General features: G+C 44.1%; 1 protein-coding gene across 1 annotated transcript in view; it reads right to left on the bottom strand.

The window, feature by feature from the left end:
• The window catches only part of LOC119510506 (core histone macro-H2A.2), a 39835-nt gene extending 25475 nt beyond the window's left edge, over positions 1-14360 (bottom strand). Inside the window, exon 1 of the mRNA XM_037804850.1 lies at positions 13885-14360. The gene's annotated coding sequence lies outside the window, so the exon portion shown is untranslated. The remainder of the gene's footprint in view (positions 1-13884) is intronic.
• Between the last annotated feature and the right edge of the window lie 1328 nt (positions 14361-15688).

Genomic DNA, 15688 nt, shown 5'->3' with positions numbered 1-15688 from the left:
GGTGCACCCTACATGCAACCACAGGGTCCTCTTATGTGAGGGAGGCAGGAGATCAGAGTGGGAGGTCGGAGATGTGATGACACAGGCGGGAGGCAGGAGTGATGCGAGGAAGGTGTCATGAGCCATGGAAATGCAGGCAACCATGAGAAGCCGATAAAGGCCAGGAGACAGATTCTGCCCTCAAGCCTGAAGAAGGGACGCGGCCCTACACCTTCACTTCAGCCTAGTGAGCCTGATTTTGGACTTCTGACCCCCAGAACTGTGAGGGAATAAATTTGTGTTAAGTCACTAAGTCTGTGGCAATTTGATAAAGCAGCCATACACAAAAAAACAAATGCAGTTTTTCTTTGCCCCGATATGCTTCTGCCTGTTGTAATAAATAGGACTCGGTTTATATGATCACGCTGATTATAATGGCTAGCTCTGACCCGCAGAACTGAGCGAACGTGCCTTTCTCAGATGGGAAACACGTTCTCAAGTTCTCCAATAACGTAGCATCCCTAAGAACGGAAGCAGGTCAGAGAGGCAGTTTTGTTGGACATGCTAACGCAAAGAAACCAAACAGCAAATTAAAAGCCATGATGCAACCTGAGCTTCTACTCCTCAGAATAGATTTTGGAGAGACACTTCAGAATTAGCACAGCGTAAGAGGTGACTTTAGAACAGGGCACTAGAGACACGGACATAATTCACTGTTATTCCAGGAAGGAGCTGTCGGCGGCTGCTCTCCGAGGAGACTGAAGAAGCGTAGGGCAGGCATCGGCAAATGTCCAGAGCACCTGCCCTTGGCCAGCACTGACCAAGGGGATAGGGGACACAGAAAGCAATGGAAATGGCCCCTTTCTCAGCGTGACCAACAAACATACTTCCACAAATGGGGTGGGGGTGCCCCAAATGGAGGTGGCTCCTGCATGGTGGAAATCACCCTGGGCTGGGAGCAGGAGGCCCCGGGCATGGGCCTCACCTCTACCTAACCAGCTTGTGAGCCCCACAGATCACCTGCGTGGCCTCCAGGGCCTCATTCATAAAACAGGGGAGGTGACTAATTGATCCTTGACGTCCTTCTGGTCTTAAATGTTCTGATTTTCTGAAATGCACTTTCACATGGTCCTGGAAAAGAGGCTTAGCCCCTGTAAGAAGTTGGTTCTAAAGAGTTAAGAGCCTGTGCATCTGTCTCTCTCTTTCTCTCTCCCTCTCCCTCTCTCTCTGCAAGAAATGGCGGAACATGGATTTCACTCTCCCAACCCACCACCACTGGCATATCTTCTGGTACCAAGTCCACTCAATTGGGGAAGAAGAATCCCATCAACAAACGGTGCTGGGAAAACATCTCCATTTGCAAAAAAGGAGGACCCCTACCTCACACCATATAAAAAAATGGACTCAAAATGGATCAAAAACCTAAATATAAGAACCAGAACTATAAAACTCATGAAGAAAACATAGAAGCATCTTTAGGACCTTTTGTTAGGCAATCATTTCTTAGACTTTATTCCTAAAGCACAAGCAACATAATAAAAATAGATAAATGGAACCTCATCAAAATTAAAAATTTTGTGTTTCAAAGGACTTTATCATGAAAGTAAAATGATAGCCTACAGAATGGAAGAAAATATTTGGAAACCACATACCTGAAAAGGGTTTAACATTCAGAATAAATAAAGAAATCTTACAACTCAAAAACCAAAAGGCAAATAGCCCAATTAAAAATGGGCAAAAGACTTGAATAGGCATTTCTCCAAAGAAGATATACAAATGGCCAAAAAGCACAAGAAAAGATGCTCAACATCATTAGCCATTATGCAAATGCAAATGCAAACCACAATGAAATACCATTTCACACTCACTAGAGGGCTACTGTTCAAAAAACAAAAATAGCAAGTGTTGGAGAGGATGTGGAGAAATAAGAACACTCATCCATTGCTGGTAGAAATAGAAATGGTGCAGCACTCTAGAAAACAGTTCGGTGGTTTCTCAGAAGTATGGAACCAGCAATCCCACTTTCCAGTACCCCAAAGAACTGAAAGCAAGTTATTGAACAGATATTTGCACACCAATGCTCCTAGCATCATTGTTCACTATTGCCAAAAGATGGGTGCAACCCAAGTGTCCATCAACAGATGAATAGATAAACAAAATGTGGTATATACATACAATGGAATACTATTCTACTGTAAAGAATGATGTTCTTGTAATACAGTGGACTGGATTCTTGATGATAATTATATAACTATATAATTTTTAATGTGTGACTGTGTGATTGTGGAAACCTTGTGACTGACATTGCCTTTATCCAACGTATGGGTAGATTAGTAACAAAATAAAGACAAAAACAAATCAATCATGGGGGAGGATAAGGGGTATGGGATGTTTTGGGTGTTCTTCTTTATTTTTTTCTTGGAGTTATGAAAATGTTCTAAAATTGATTGTGGTGATGAATGCACAACTATACGATACTGTGAACCATTGATTGTGTACTTTGGCTGTATTAATTGGTGTGTGACTATTTCTCAATAAAATTGCATTTAAAAAAGGAGCCTGTGCAGTCTCATAAAGATGTATTTATGACTCCACTAAGCCAATTATGTGTTTCTGTTTCAGTTACTAGTAAGTAGGGAGGAGAGGGGATTAGGAAGTGTGGTTGCTATGGAAACCACCCAAGAAGCCCTACACAGGGTGGATGTGCCCTACAGGTGTGGTGTGTGCTGGATGGTGATAAATGGAGAGAACAATGCACGAAGCACCTTTTAGTTTGCCCTAACTAGGCAGAGCTTAAGGATTATACCACATTATGTTTTAAGGAAGACTCTGGAAGGAGGAAGCTCTGTGACTGGTTAGACAAACTATGTGGGCGCTCCCTGGGGGCATGGGTTTGGGTCTGGGTGGCCCTTAAGAAGAAGAACTGGGAACCAGATACAACCTGGATCTGCAATATACCTGACCTTTCATACCCGAAAGACCACAGTATGAAGTCTTGTAATCATTGCACAGTGAGTCAGAGAGTTTTAATGGTGGGGGATAGGAAAATAAAACTCAAAACTCAGAAAAATAGAAGGAAGGATACACCGCTGTCTGTTCATTCCCTTATACCCCCTGGAGCACAGCAGCTGAAAAACACCACTGGTTTTGTGTGTGCTGGGAAAGAAGGCATATTAATTCTCTGTTGCTTTAGCATTTATTTCTATGATCAGGATTTAAGCCCACAGGGACTCTGATGAGTTATGTTTTATAGATAACACAAAAGTAAATATTAAATCGCAGCACTGACTTGGACACAGGCAATAAACTCACACTAGCCTATACCAATAACCATAGTATTTCATTGAGTTTATGATGCACTTTTTTTTTTCACATTTTACTCTCTAGAGATCAGTATGCACCTTACAATCGATGACATCACATATTCAATGAAAGGCAGTATTTATGGAATATTTATTATTGAACAAGAAACTACATCAGATGTTGTGGAATATACAAAGGAGAGAGACGACATGGCTCTTGTCCTCAAACATTTTCCAATTAAGTTGCAGGACAGACCATAATAAACACCAGAAGGAGCTCTACAGAGCCCATGGGGTTCCTCAGAGGTCCCAAGGCAGGGCAGGTGGGGACCACATCATCCAGGTGCCAGGGCACCTCCCCACGCCAGCCAGGACAGCTCCCCTTCCATCTGCCATCAATTCCTTTAGCTTTAGCATCCTGTGTTACAGATAAGAAGTTTGGTGCTAACCCCCCAATCCCCAGACTTTTCAATGTTTTCTTTATCCTTAATGTTCCCTAAAATTTCACAAGCATGTGTCTACAATGTGAATTCACCCCCATTCATCCTGCGCAGTAATTGGCGATAATCCCATTTAATCTGAAAACTCCTGTCTTTTGTAACTGGGATTTTTTCCCTGTTATGTATTTGATTATTTCCCCTCACCCCATTATCCCCACCCCCAACCCCCTTCTCTGGGATGCCTCTAAACCAGGGTTCTGGATCTTCTGGATTTCTCCTCCAGTGTCTCATCTTTTTCTCCTGTTTTGTAGTCCTTCTGTTTAATATCTAATTTTGGCAATCATATTTTTAATTTCTAAGAATGCTTTCTTTTTCTCTGATTGGTCCTTTTTCACAGCATCCTTTTATTTTATGACTGCACTATGTCCTCAAAACTCTCTGAAACTAATGAGGATGTGTTAAAGTTATCTTCTGTTCTCTAAATTGTTGTATCCAGAATCAGTTGTCCTACTTATTTATTTTCATTTTTCCCTTTCATGTTGGCTTTTCTTAACAGTCTGGTGATCTTAGGCTACACATTTGTATTTAAGAATGAAGAACAAGGTTGGAATTGTAGGTGGATGGACGAGCTTGCCTCAGTGCTTGCTTGGTAAGCTTGCTTACTGTTTGGGACCCCTGGGTGTGTGTGCAGCGCCTGCCGACTAGCAGACATCACTTTAGGGCCCCAGTTAGAAACTGAGAACCCCAAAATACCAGAAGGAGGCGAGCTTTATTTTGTGGAGCCATATCCATCGTAGAAATTCTAGCCCTGCTCTATAGTTGTGAGATTTCTTTAGAGAGGTTCCCTCGGATAGTCAGCTTGGGGGATAAACACCAGATTGCCAGACACTCGACTGGGAGTAGGGGAGGGACAGAGGCCAGTTCCCACGTTTGCTCTGCAGACAGGCTGTCATGGGCTCCCCTCCCACCCTGCCCACCTTCACCACAGCTCCCTTTCATTTTGATTATTTTTGCGGCTTCCCCTGTGAGTTTATTACCATGTTCCTATGCACTTTCTGTCTTCCAGAAATTTGTTGGAATCTCCCTCTGTTGATGGCCAACATCAGGGTCTGCCCCTTTGTTGCTAAGAATTCATTTTCTTTGTACTTCTTACCATTATTTCTGTAGGCTCGAGAGAAGGAGGGGATTGAAGGAAAACCCACTTTGTGCTCAGTCCAGTATTTTAAACAGGAGGCCGAAAGTGTCATTTAAATTTAATATCTTAACAAATATAACCCGGGGATTAACCTAGAAATGAGTTTGCTGGAAAGGAGACAGAGCACAACTGTGTTAGAATTGAGTATTAATGTCATACAGAAAAATTCATATCACTTTCATCACCAGGTGAGCCATTGGAAACTAACTGGTCTTGAGATAAATGAAACATGTCAAATTTCACATCAAGAGATTATATAAGACTCATTAATATAACAGAATCAAATTCAGCATGTTTGCATTTTCATGGTGGTAACATGATATTCCTATAAATAATATTTAAAATCAAATTGTAATCTCGAAAGGGAGGAGAGGAAAGAAAGGAAATATTGTACGCATTTGCCCTTATTGAATGAGTTGCTTTTGGTGAGAAACAGCCAACTTTATTTAACACACTGACTGCCTTCATAAAAAGACAAAATAATCTGACTTCTTTACATCAACATTTCCTTTTAATGCAAACAAGCTTTTTTTTCCCAAGTAAAAAGAGCTGATGAAGAGTAAACCATTTTTTATACTTCAAACAACTTCTTGAAATTTTTATTTTACGTAAACTGATGAGGAATATGATGAACTCTCAGTCAACCAGCAAGATGGTCCAATAGAAGTTTCCAGCAATCCTGATTTAAATGACCATTTTTCTACAGTCAAGCTTCTGCAAAGAGGCTTTTTAAAAGGGAGAGCAGTCAGTAATTTGAGGTTTGGGAGTAATAATTACAGGCCAGCGTGTCACAGGTCGGGCTGATGAATCACCTCGACAAAGGACCTGGAATCATGACAGCTTATTTTAAAGTACTCTTTTGAGGTCATTCGCTTCAGAAGTACATAAATCAAAATGTTTTTTTATATATATATATTATTTTAAACCTACAAATAAGAGTCTTACAGCTTTGTAATAATGGAAATGAATTTAAAAAAAGTTAGAATACTGTTTTCTGAAACGTTCATGAACATGAAAAACATGGTACCATTCCCTAGTGGTTTTGTGTACTGTTTTATAATTGCTGAAATATATGTTCAATTTGTTCATTTTTAGTCCCTGTGATATTTCCCTAATCTGCAGTATGTGCTTTAGAATATTTTATATTGTAAATGTTTATGAAAAAATGTAGACACTGTAATGAAGCATCTTTATTTTTTTAGTTCGAAATTATCCTTTGGGAGAATCAAATGAGATGAAATAAAGCTAGGTATGACATAAGGGAATTCCATAGGAATAAATTAACTACATGTAGAAATATATTTTTAAAGCGTATGAAAAAATTCTCTCAGACAGCGTCACACCTAATAGAATTCTAATATATCTTGGTGTGTTACCCTAAGTACTGTATTAAAATAATAATAGTTTGTTAGCATTATTTTGTAGCCATAAAAACCATTTTCAGTAATACTAGCAAAATCACTTGCTCTATTGCACTTCCATTTATGAACTCCAAGGGCAAATCATTATTACATAAATAATACTTTCCAAACCATTTTCTTCCAAGGCCACCTTTAACTGAACGAGAATAGTCAATAATTTTAGCGTCATATATGTTAAAGCGCATTAACAATTTATAATATAAAGAGCTATATCAAATACAATTTCATCAAAATGACACTCGGATCAAATTAACCAAATTAACCAACCATGAATGTTAGAACCAAGCATTAACCCGATTTATTTAAATTATACTATCAGATAACAGATCATTCCCTTTTTCAAAAAAAGTATTTCAAATCATGTCGTGGAATATTCCAGCGGGAAGCTCAATTGCCAGCACATTCTTTATAATTCGGAGGCAGAGAAGGTGTGGCCGTCTCAGGCATTCTAGGGGGGAAGGGGAAAGGGGACCCGGGCAGGGGCTGGATGTCCACCTGGGGTGGATTTAGGATATCTGCTGCTACCGCAGTACATGGTTGTCTTTGAATCTGAGCTAAGGTTAAAGCAAAAAGGAAGAAAAGCAGAAGTTGTTGCTATATATTTAATTTGCTATATATATTTTTCATTTCTTCATTACCAGACTTATGCTATTTTCTAATATAAATATATTTGGCCACCTAGGGTACTAATTGGATGAGAAATGAATGCAAATAATTTTGGTTCTATTTAAATCTGATTGGTAATGTATCCCAGAAGAAAGTCCACCAGCAAATGAACTGTTTGCCTTCCTGAGTCTATCTATTCATGGAAAACAAAACAAAAACAAAACCCTACACTGGGTCCAGTCTGCACTCTTCTTATCTTTTAGCAATTTGAGGACTGACAAATAGGAACAGGGGGCAAAATATCCTGTTTCTCCGACATACAATAGTTCCAAATTAGTAGTACAGTTTATTGTTATAAGCTGTGGCCTCTCTCGCTTCTCACCGCAGAGAACCGGCTTTGTCTAAAGCAAGATGAGCGTCCAGGGTGGGAGTGAAGGGGTGTGAGAGCTCCCTTTGGGGGTGGGGGTGAGTGTACCAGTACCGGACAGCAGGTGGGCCACAGTCCCTGGTTCTGCCTGATCCACAGGTTGCTTCCGGAGACATCCGTTGCTGCCGGGAAGCTGAGCACAAGGGTGGGGCCAGCTGCCTGTTCTCATAACTAGAACAGCAGACTGAGCTCTGAGCAGAGGTAGCTGCTCCGGGACCCCTCTCCCTCCCTCCCTTCCCTGCCTGCTCCTCCCTCCCCTGTTCCCCTTAAGGCCAGTCCTCAGGCAGTGGACGCTCTGCAGGGACAGGTGGCTGCAGGGTCTTGCTCCAGTTGACTGCTGTGTTTGTGCTGTTGCCAGGCCGTGTCCCTCCCTGGGCATGGTTCTGTGGGACCCCCCATAGCCCCTGGGTCCTGGTACGATGCCTCAGTTGCACCAGCTAAGGGTGACCATGGGCGGCAAGGTGCCATTCCATCCGTGTGTGGAACCAGCTAGATCTCTACGGTGCATCATGGTGCTAAAATGGAAGGAGCAGTGTACTAGAGAGGAGGACCCAGTTCTTCCAACCAGCCGTGGTCCTCAGGCAAATCAGCTTTACCTCACACCGTCCTTGGCATGAAGAAAACCTTCCAGATGCTCTAGTAGATAAGCAGATGGAAGGGGAGCCGTCCTGGCTGGCGTGGGGAGGTGCCCTGACCCCTGGATGACGTAGTCCCCACCTGCCCTGCCTTGGGACCTCCGAGGAACCCTGTGGGCTCTGTAGAGCTCCTTCTGAGAACCACTGGACCGGCTGACCTCTGAGGTCCTCTCCGACATGTAAAGATGCTTGTGTGCCATGAAGATGCTCAAAACGTCACTCCTGACCCCTACTTGCTACTTACATTCGTAAGATGGAACAACTGGGTAGAAGTCACATCCAGGTGACTTTTCACTTGAACTCATTATTTCCTCACCCATGATAACAAGAAAAAAATGGACCTGAAAAGTCTGTTTTGTGACTTATACATTTCCTTTACAGGGCTGCCTTTTCTCTGCCAAAACAATGCTCCACGTTGTTTAGAAAGGAACAGCTGAGTGGAAATTCAGTTTAGTAGCAAGAGGGCAATGCTTGAGTCGATTATCACTTAATTGAAATTCTTAAAAGCCTGATCAATGCAGAAGTTTAGCACTCTGGTGGGAAACCCAGGTAATCAGCACCTGATCCCAAAGGTGATGCTGTATATTGCATGAGCTATAGGAATTTACCTAGGTGTAGTCTACCTCCACTCTTTTGCTATTTAATGTTAGTGGTTTTATTGAGCAGTGGAGGCAGCTTAAAATACGAGGCATATAATCTGTACATCCATCAGGGGTAGTGCCAGTCCACTAAACAGAGGGCCTGGCTTTTCCAGGATAAGTCTGATTTTATTTGATTTTTTTTTTTGGTTCTGTTGTTATGGAAATATCCCAAATTTAAGCATCTAAACTGTATCATCGGGACTGTCTCTCTCATCTAAAACAATCCCCGAATCCTCTGTGTGTTGTCATTTTGGGTTCAAAAATACGGTCGCTGTATGTAACTTCCCTGGCATCCTGGAATCAGCTGAACAAAACGTCCCCGTCTCGAGGCCACTAGCCCTAGCACATGTTTCCCCACATTTCTGTCAAAGCATGTGAATTTTGAGTTGAATTACTTACTCTATTCCCAGTCCAAGTTGGCAACGCCAGTCAAATAAATCGGGCAAAGTATGATGGATGGTGAGAAGGACAAGTGAACAGTAAGGGCTTCAGAGAAAACACCAAATTTATCTTATTTCAAACTTAGTGACAAGACAGTTTACAGTACGGTGTTAGGCAGCCCAGACTGATACCCTTCATCTTTCATTTGACATAGTCCCATAAAATAGTGATGCAAATAATGTGTCTTCAAAATAAAAATTTGCTTTCATTAACATTAGAAGGAACATACCCAAGAATCACTGGCATGCTAGCATCTAGTTCTTACCACCTGGCTGTGAGGGCGTGGCATTGTGCTCCTTTACCTCTCTGAACCTAAGTCCTTTTCTGCAAGAAGGGTAGAATAGTACCTAGCTATAGTGTTGTTGTAAGAATGAAATGAGCACACCTAAAGTGCCTGCAACAGTGCCTGGCATTTAATAAACAAGCACAATAAATATTAGCTCTCATGACATTTCCACAAAAGAAATAGCTATAGAGAACTTTTTACAGAATGCAGGCTAATGTTTTCCTGAGGGTATTTCTATCTATTCCAACTACTATAATACCATAGGGTTTGAAGCTGTGCTTATGACAACATGAGGCTTAAAACTCAGCAACACCTTCATACTCCCCTCATTGATCTCACAAGCTGGAGGAAAGGGGTGATAATGAAATTTTAACCCCGGAGATCGCCAGGAACCAAGTGTTCTACCAGGAACCCTCACAACAAGCAAATACTTTCCCCCAGCCTTTTGGCCTCTTCTAGTCTAATCCTGTATTCCCTAAATTCAGCCAGAAACAAATAAGCCACCAATAATGGGAGGGCAATATGCCATCTGCCTGGGAATTTACAATCCTCACAACTATAGAAGCATGGGATTTCACAAATCATAATCCAAGACTGGAAGGAAATCGAATTATCGATCATTTACTTCCCTCATGATTTGAGCCAGGAAAGGTAAGACATGGGCAGAGGGGGGGGGTATTGCTTGTTAAATGACTTGTGGCCATCTGTAGGTGTGAGACCAGAACTAGTGCCCCACCCCCCACGCCCCCCCACCTAGAACCGGGTCCTGGGCTGTTTTACAAAACTACACCCTGTTGCATGCTTGACCCCAAAAGGCACCTGGTATAGTGTTACATACACAGTCGACATTCCATAAATATTCATTAAATGAGTGAATGAGCAAATGAAACCAGCTTTAAATACTTGTTTCAAAAGTATTTGTGAGTTCTTTTTGTGATTTTTTGGGGGAAATCAATTATCTTCTCAAACACTTATCTTGCTCTCCAACCTAATTCCCAATAGACATCCAAGCATGGACCCAGGATTTTAAAAAGTCCCCATCCTCCAGCTCTGACTACCTTCTCTGCTGGCTCTTTTTTTTTTTTTTTTTTTTCATTTCTAAACCTAATTTAAAATATTCACAGAATCATAGCAATGAAGGAAATTGTGAAGGTTCATTTAGTTCACCTCTCATCCTACACCTTGGTGGGGCTGGCCAGGACTCAGCCTTGGAAGGGTATCAACAAAATCATGCTGCAGATAAAGGAGCTCTGCGCCAAGCTTCCTTCTACCTCATGTGTTCCCTTTCCCCCTTTCCAGCCAAATCCTGCTACATCCTCTATGAAGCCCAGCTCAATTCCCTCCCTTCCCATCGAAAATTCTCTTCTCCCTTTAAAAATGATTGTAGCATATTATTACGTGACTTTTATTACGATTATCAATCACTTTAAAATTATTTGTATTTATTCAAGCAATAAATAAATGAATTCAAATTGTAGAATGTTCAAATATTATAAATGGTAGTTAAGGATGGATATAAATAATAATATGACTAAGTCCTCTTTGACAACCCCCTCCAAGTCTGGTCTATTTTAGCAGGTATATTCTTCCAGACTTTTTCTGTACATTTATGTATTCCTTTTTACTTATAGAAATTTATAGTTTTATTTTCTTTTTATACAAATAATCCCATACAGTATGTGCTGCTCTGCAATTTTCTTTTTATAGTAGGTCTTGGTGATCTTTCTCAGAATATAAAGATTTGGCACATTCTTTTAAACTGCTGCCTAATATTCCATAAAATATATGCACCAGAGTTTATTTCATAATCTCCTATTGGGGACCGTTAGGTTGTTTTCAGTTTTACAGAACTGAAGAGCGCAAACACTCAGCAATGAATATCCTCACATGTCGTGCACACGTGTGCCCGCCTCTCCAGGATACAGACCAGGAACAGGATCGCTGGGTCGCAGAACGTGCACATTATTAACTTCAATGGTGCCAAATGGCTTTCCAAATTACACCTGCCAGCAGATGTGAAAGTATCTGCTTTCCCACTTGCTTGCAAATATTAGTCACTTTTTGCCTTATTTTATCTGTGTATATATTTTATCTCCTAGACTTGGGGTTGTAAGTCTGTGAGAGCAGGGCCCACAACTTCCTCATATTTGCATTGCTCCCCACATCCAGAGGTTTTTAATAATGGTGTTCACTAAATGTTTCTTGAATGGTCTCTTAACCCAGAAGTTCTTCGCTCATCTCTGCGCAATATACAATTTTTGAGGGCACTGATCAAGATTGCATGTAACTCTGAATGCAAAAAATTCATAAGACGGTTGAATTTTTGTATATCTCTCCCCCTAAACAAGTTACAGATATCTTTCATTTAAAGTTGACTAAGACAGGATTGGCTTCCTGCTTTGCTGGCAGGAGGCAGTGGAAAGTTATGGTTGTCTCAGACAAGAGCTAGCAGGGTGTCTCACCCACTGGGAAACAGCAGATCAAAGGCACCTCAAAAATCCTGGGAACCAAACAGAAGATGGGATGGTGAGGGAGTGGGGTCGTAATCTTTGGAACATTCTGGATCCAAGGAGGTAAATTCTTTTGTAGAGTTTTGAAACAGAGGAAGCCATTAATAAAGTCTAAGGCATGGCAATAAATGAATCCAGGTGAGAAGCAACTGTGACAGGGCAGATTTTTAAAGGAAATTTGGATACAGGAAAGAAGGATTTTAAAGGTGTGACTTATGTGATTCAAGATAAATTTTTCATCCAGGCAGTGCTATATTTATTTATAGGATGATCTTGGGCTAAAGCAATTATAAATACCAGCGAGCATGGCTCCAAATTTTGGAGATCTGAACATTTAGTTTGAGAATAAGTAAAGTTTTCTAAATAAAAGTGTAAGAGATAACTTTCAGTTAAGTATCTAAGAACTGAGAATTACATGTAGCTTAGTTTGTTTTTCACAAAGTAACTGCTTCTAACTAACAAAGACTTATTTTCACTCTTTAATGCTTTTTTTGCTCACCTATAGAACCATTTCAACAGCAACTGTGCAGCTCACTGAGGGTACAATTCAACATAAACAAATGAGAAAAGTGAGGAAACCATTGGCCACGGGGGATTGATTACCCCTAGGGGAATGGGCTCCTGAGGTCTGCAGGCACTTGAGAACTGGGTCCTTGTTTTCAATTCCCCTGAGCTGGCCAGGGGCTGAACTGATACCTCAGTTCACCAGCACCTTTTGTAAGAAAGGAACTCCTTATACAGGCTGCTGGGAGCCATGATTCTCATCCCAGGCCCTCAAACACACATGGGCCTGCGCTCGCTTTCTCCAGTCCGATTATTCTCGCCCCAGTCGTTCCTTTATCCACTCCGGGCCGGGGGAGGGAGGGCTTGGAAAACGCTGCTGATAAACCCCAGAAATGACCGTGCCAGGAACAATCAGCGACTGCAAACTCCTGGAGAAGGAGGCTAATTTGGCCCTTTGGGGCCTCAGCCGCCCATTGGCTATTGTTGTGAGGAACAAAGAGGGGCAAGAGCTGAGGGCGCCCCCGCGAGGTGAGGTAGAGAAAGATTCACAGGGGCGTGAATTTGGAGGCTGGCAAGGCTGGGATTTAGGCTGCGCCCCGGAGAGCGGCCTGGAAGCCCCAGGGGGACCACAGCGACCCGCCAGCGTTTCGCACCGCGCCCGGAGTCCGGCGCAGCCCTTTCCTGCGCTGCAGCCACTTTACTTCATTCCTTTTTTCCTTTTTTTTATTTCCCGCGCAAAGCGGGACTGGCCGGGTGAGCTGCGGAGGGGCCGCCATTTCCCGGCGAAAGCGCAGCGCGCCTTTCCACGGGCGCCCCGGAAAGGGAACCGGAGGGGAGTGCCCGGCCCAAGCCCTCCTCCGCGCCGGCTCTAGGGGCACTCGGCCGCCCGCGGCGCCCCGTCTCGGTTCAGCAGCCCCGGGTCCTCGCCCCCGCCTCCCGGCGTCCCCGGCCTGACCTTCTCCGCGCGGCCCGCCTCCGGACCCGCGCCTTCGCGTCCCTTCCATTGTCAGCCCGGGCACCTCGGAGGCCCCGGAGCGGCCCTGCCCCGGCTTCCTCGGCCCCGGCGCAGCCCACCGCCCCCGACCAGTCCCCTCGGCGGCCGGGCGCCCCCCTTCTCCCTCTTCCGCGCCCCAAACTCCGCATCCGCAGGCGCCCTCCGCTCCCTCCAGGTCCCAGCCTCGCCCGGGGCCCGCCGCTCGGACCCTGTATCCCCTCTCTCTCCCTCACTGCCCAGGATGCCCCCGGCCCCTTACCGGCCGCAGGCATTTCGGTGCTTCTTTATCAATTCCCTCTTTATTTCCCCAGGAAGCGAGTTGGACAGCTTTATTAATTCATTTTGGGGGCTGGAAGGGTCGGCTATCGGGGATGCCCTCGGCAGGGGCTAGCGGGAGAGGCTGGGGTGGATCTCTCCGGCCCCTGCACTGCCCCAGCGGTGCGTTTTGTTTCCAGACCCCGAAGCCCTCTAAAACAATAATGCCATCGCCATGGCGGGCTCACCTGGTGCTGCGCCGCCGGCTCCGGGCGCCCGGTGCACCTCTGCGCGCCCCTCCCCGGCGCAGGTTCGGCCCGCGCGGCGCCGGTGCCGGGCAGGACTCTTTGCCTTTCTTTGGGCTCTATCTGTGCGTGTCAATGGCGGCAAGCGGCAGTTCTCCGGGCCGCGGATAGTAGCAGGGGGAGGAGGAGGAGGGAGAAGGGATTGCTCCTTCTCCACATAACCACCTCTAGGAGGAGTCGCTCAGCCTCATCCCCCGCCAGCCCAAGGCTCCGCGACGGGTCCGGGGCTTTCGGTGGGGCTTGATGAGCTATTGTCCTTCAGGAGCATTAATGATGAAACCGCGCGGCCTCCGCGTTGCTGGCGAAGCTGTCGGATGCGCCGAGGGCCACTTGCTAAGATGGGGCTCTCCCCAGAGCTGGGGACAGAGACGCTATGGTCACGATCCAGTGTCTCCTGTTAGCAGGATCCACCTTTGGTGGGAGAAGACTGCGTGGGCGTTCATCAGGCAGTTCTGGGGAGAGTCTTAGAAGGCGAAAGCGAAAAATGTCACCTTCGATGTTGTGTTCTTAAATAATTACAAGTACATTCACATCCGGGAAGATAGCATAGGGCAGCCACAGCCACAAGAATTGAGGAATTCAGCCTATGCCTGTTGACTTTTTTTAAATCAAGACAGATTTAGAATCCAGCATTGCGATCTATTTGGAGTACCAGATTATGTTATGGTGGGTAAGACGGTATGCCTGGACATAATTTTTAAATGGGTTGCTTCACAGTGTGTTAATTGGCAATATCCCAACGGATATTAAGATGAGTATGAGGCTATTGTCTTCAGGACCAATTTTTCTTCGTTTCTAGAAAATGCACTTTAATTGGGGGTGGGGGGTGGACAATGCCAGGTGTGATAATGGGCATTAGTAGCTGCTCCTTCTTCTGGGAGCCGGTGGATGGTTTCCTTTGTAATGTGAAGATGTTGGCCCGGGCTCCATGGCTGGAGTGGGAGGCAGAAGGATTTGTTTACTTCAGTGGGAAGTGTTAACTTGCTGTGGATCATCCATTCTTCCTCTGATTTCTTCCTTATGAGTCAAAGGATTGTGAGCGGCAAAATTTTGATCTCTTCAAAAAAGGAGAGCCCACATGAAAACAGAATCCTTCAGCATTGGCCAAATGGATGCTTTTCAAAGCCTTTCCCATTTGGTAATATGTGTGTGTATTTGCCCCTATAAACTTGTAAATATTTAGGCAATGGGGGGACCTTGGGGTGATTGAAAGCCTCCAGTTGCCTGCCTAGCAACAATCCAAGTGTCCAGTGCCCTCAGGATTTATACTAGTTAATCAGGACTGTTGATGGCATTCATAGATAGCTGTTTAAAGCACGCACATTTTAAACAAGTGTTACGCTGAGAAATCAGCCACCTTCCTCTGCTTCTCCCCAAAAGGTCATGCATATGACATAAAGGCATAAATAAGCCTCTCTCTGTTTAAGCCTGTATTCTCATGTGGTTTCTCAACTTGTGCTGGACCCAGTGATGTGCATTAGGACTTCATTCTCCCTAAGCCTCTCTCTGGATGACCTCATTGCTCTCTCTGCCTTTGAAGTTACCAGATCTAGTCAGGATAAAGTCCTCTTCCCCCAAGACATGTATTTAATTTTTTTTTTTTTTAGATGATCCCCTGAGGCATCTGATAATGGTTTCTTTTCTCCCTTCCTAGTGGAACCGCTTCTACCTTCTTTCTTATACAGATTTCTGGTGCCCACTCTTGACCAGAATTAACCTCCAGCCAACATTCAAGAGGACAGGAGCC

Source organism: Choloepus didactylus, chromosome 15 (genome assembly GCF_015220235.1).
Source record: "Choloepus didactylus isolate mChoDid1 chromosome 15, mChoDid1.pri, whole genome shotgun sequence".
Taxonomy (NCBI): domain Eukaryota; kingdom Metazoa; phylum Chordata; class Mammalia; order Pilosa; family Megalonychidae; genus Choloepus; species Choloepus didactylus.
The sequence above is the reverse complement of the archived record's forward strand: the minus strand, read 5'-3'. Positions and strand labels throughout refer to the sequence as shown.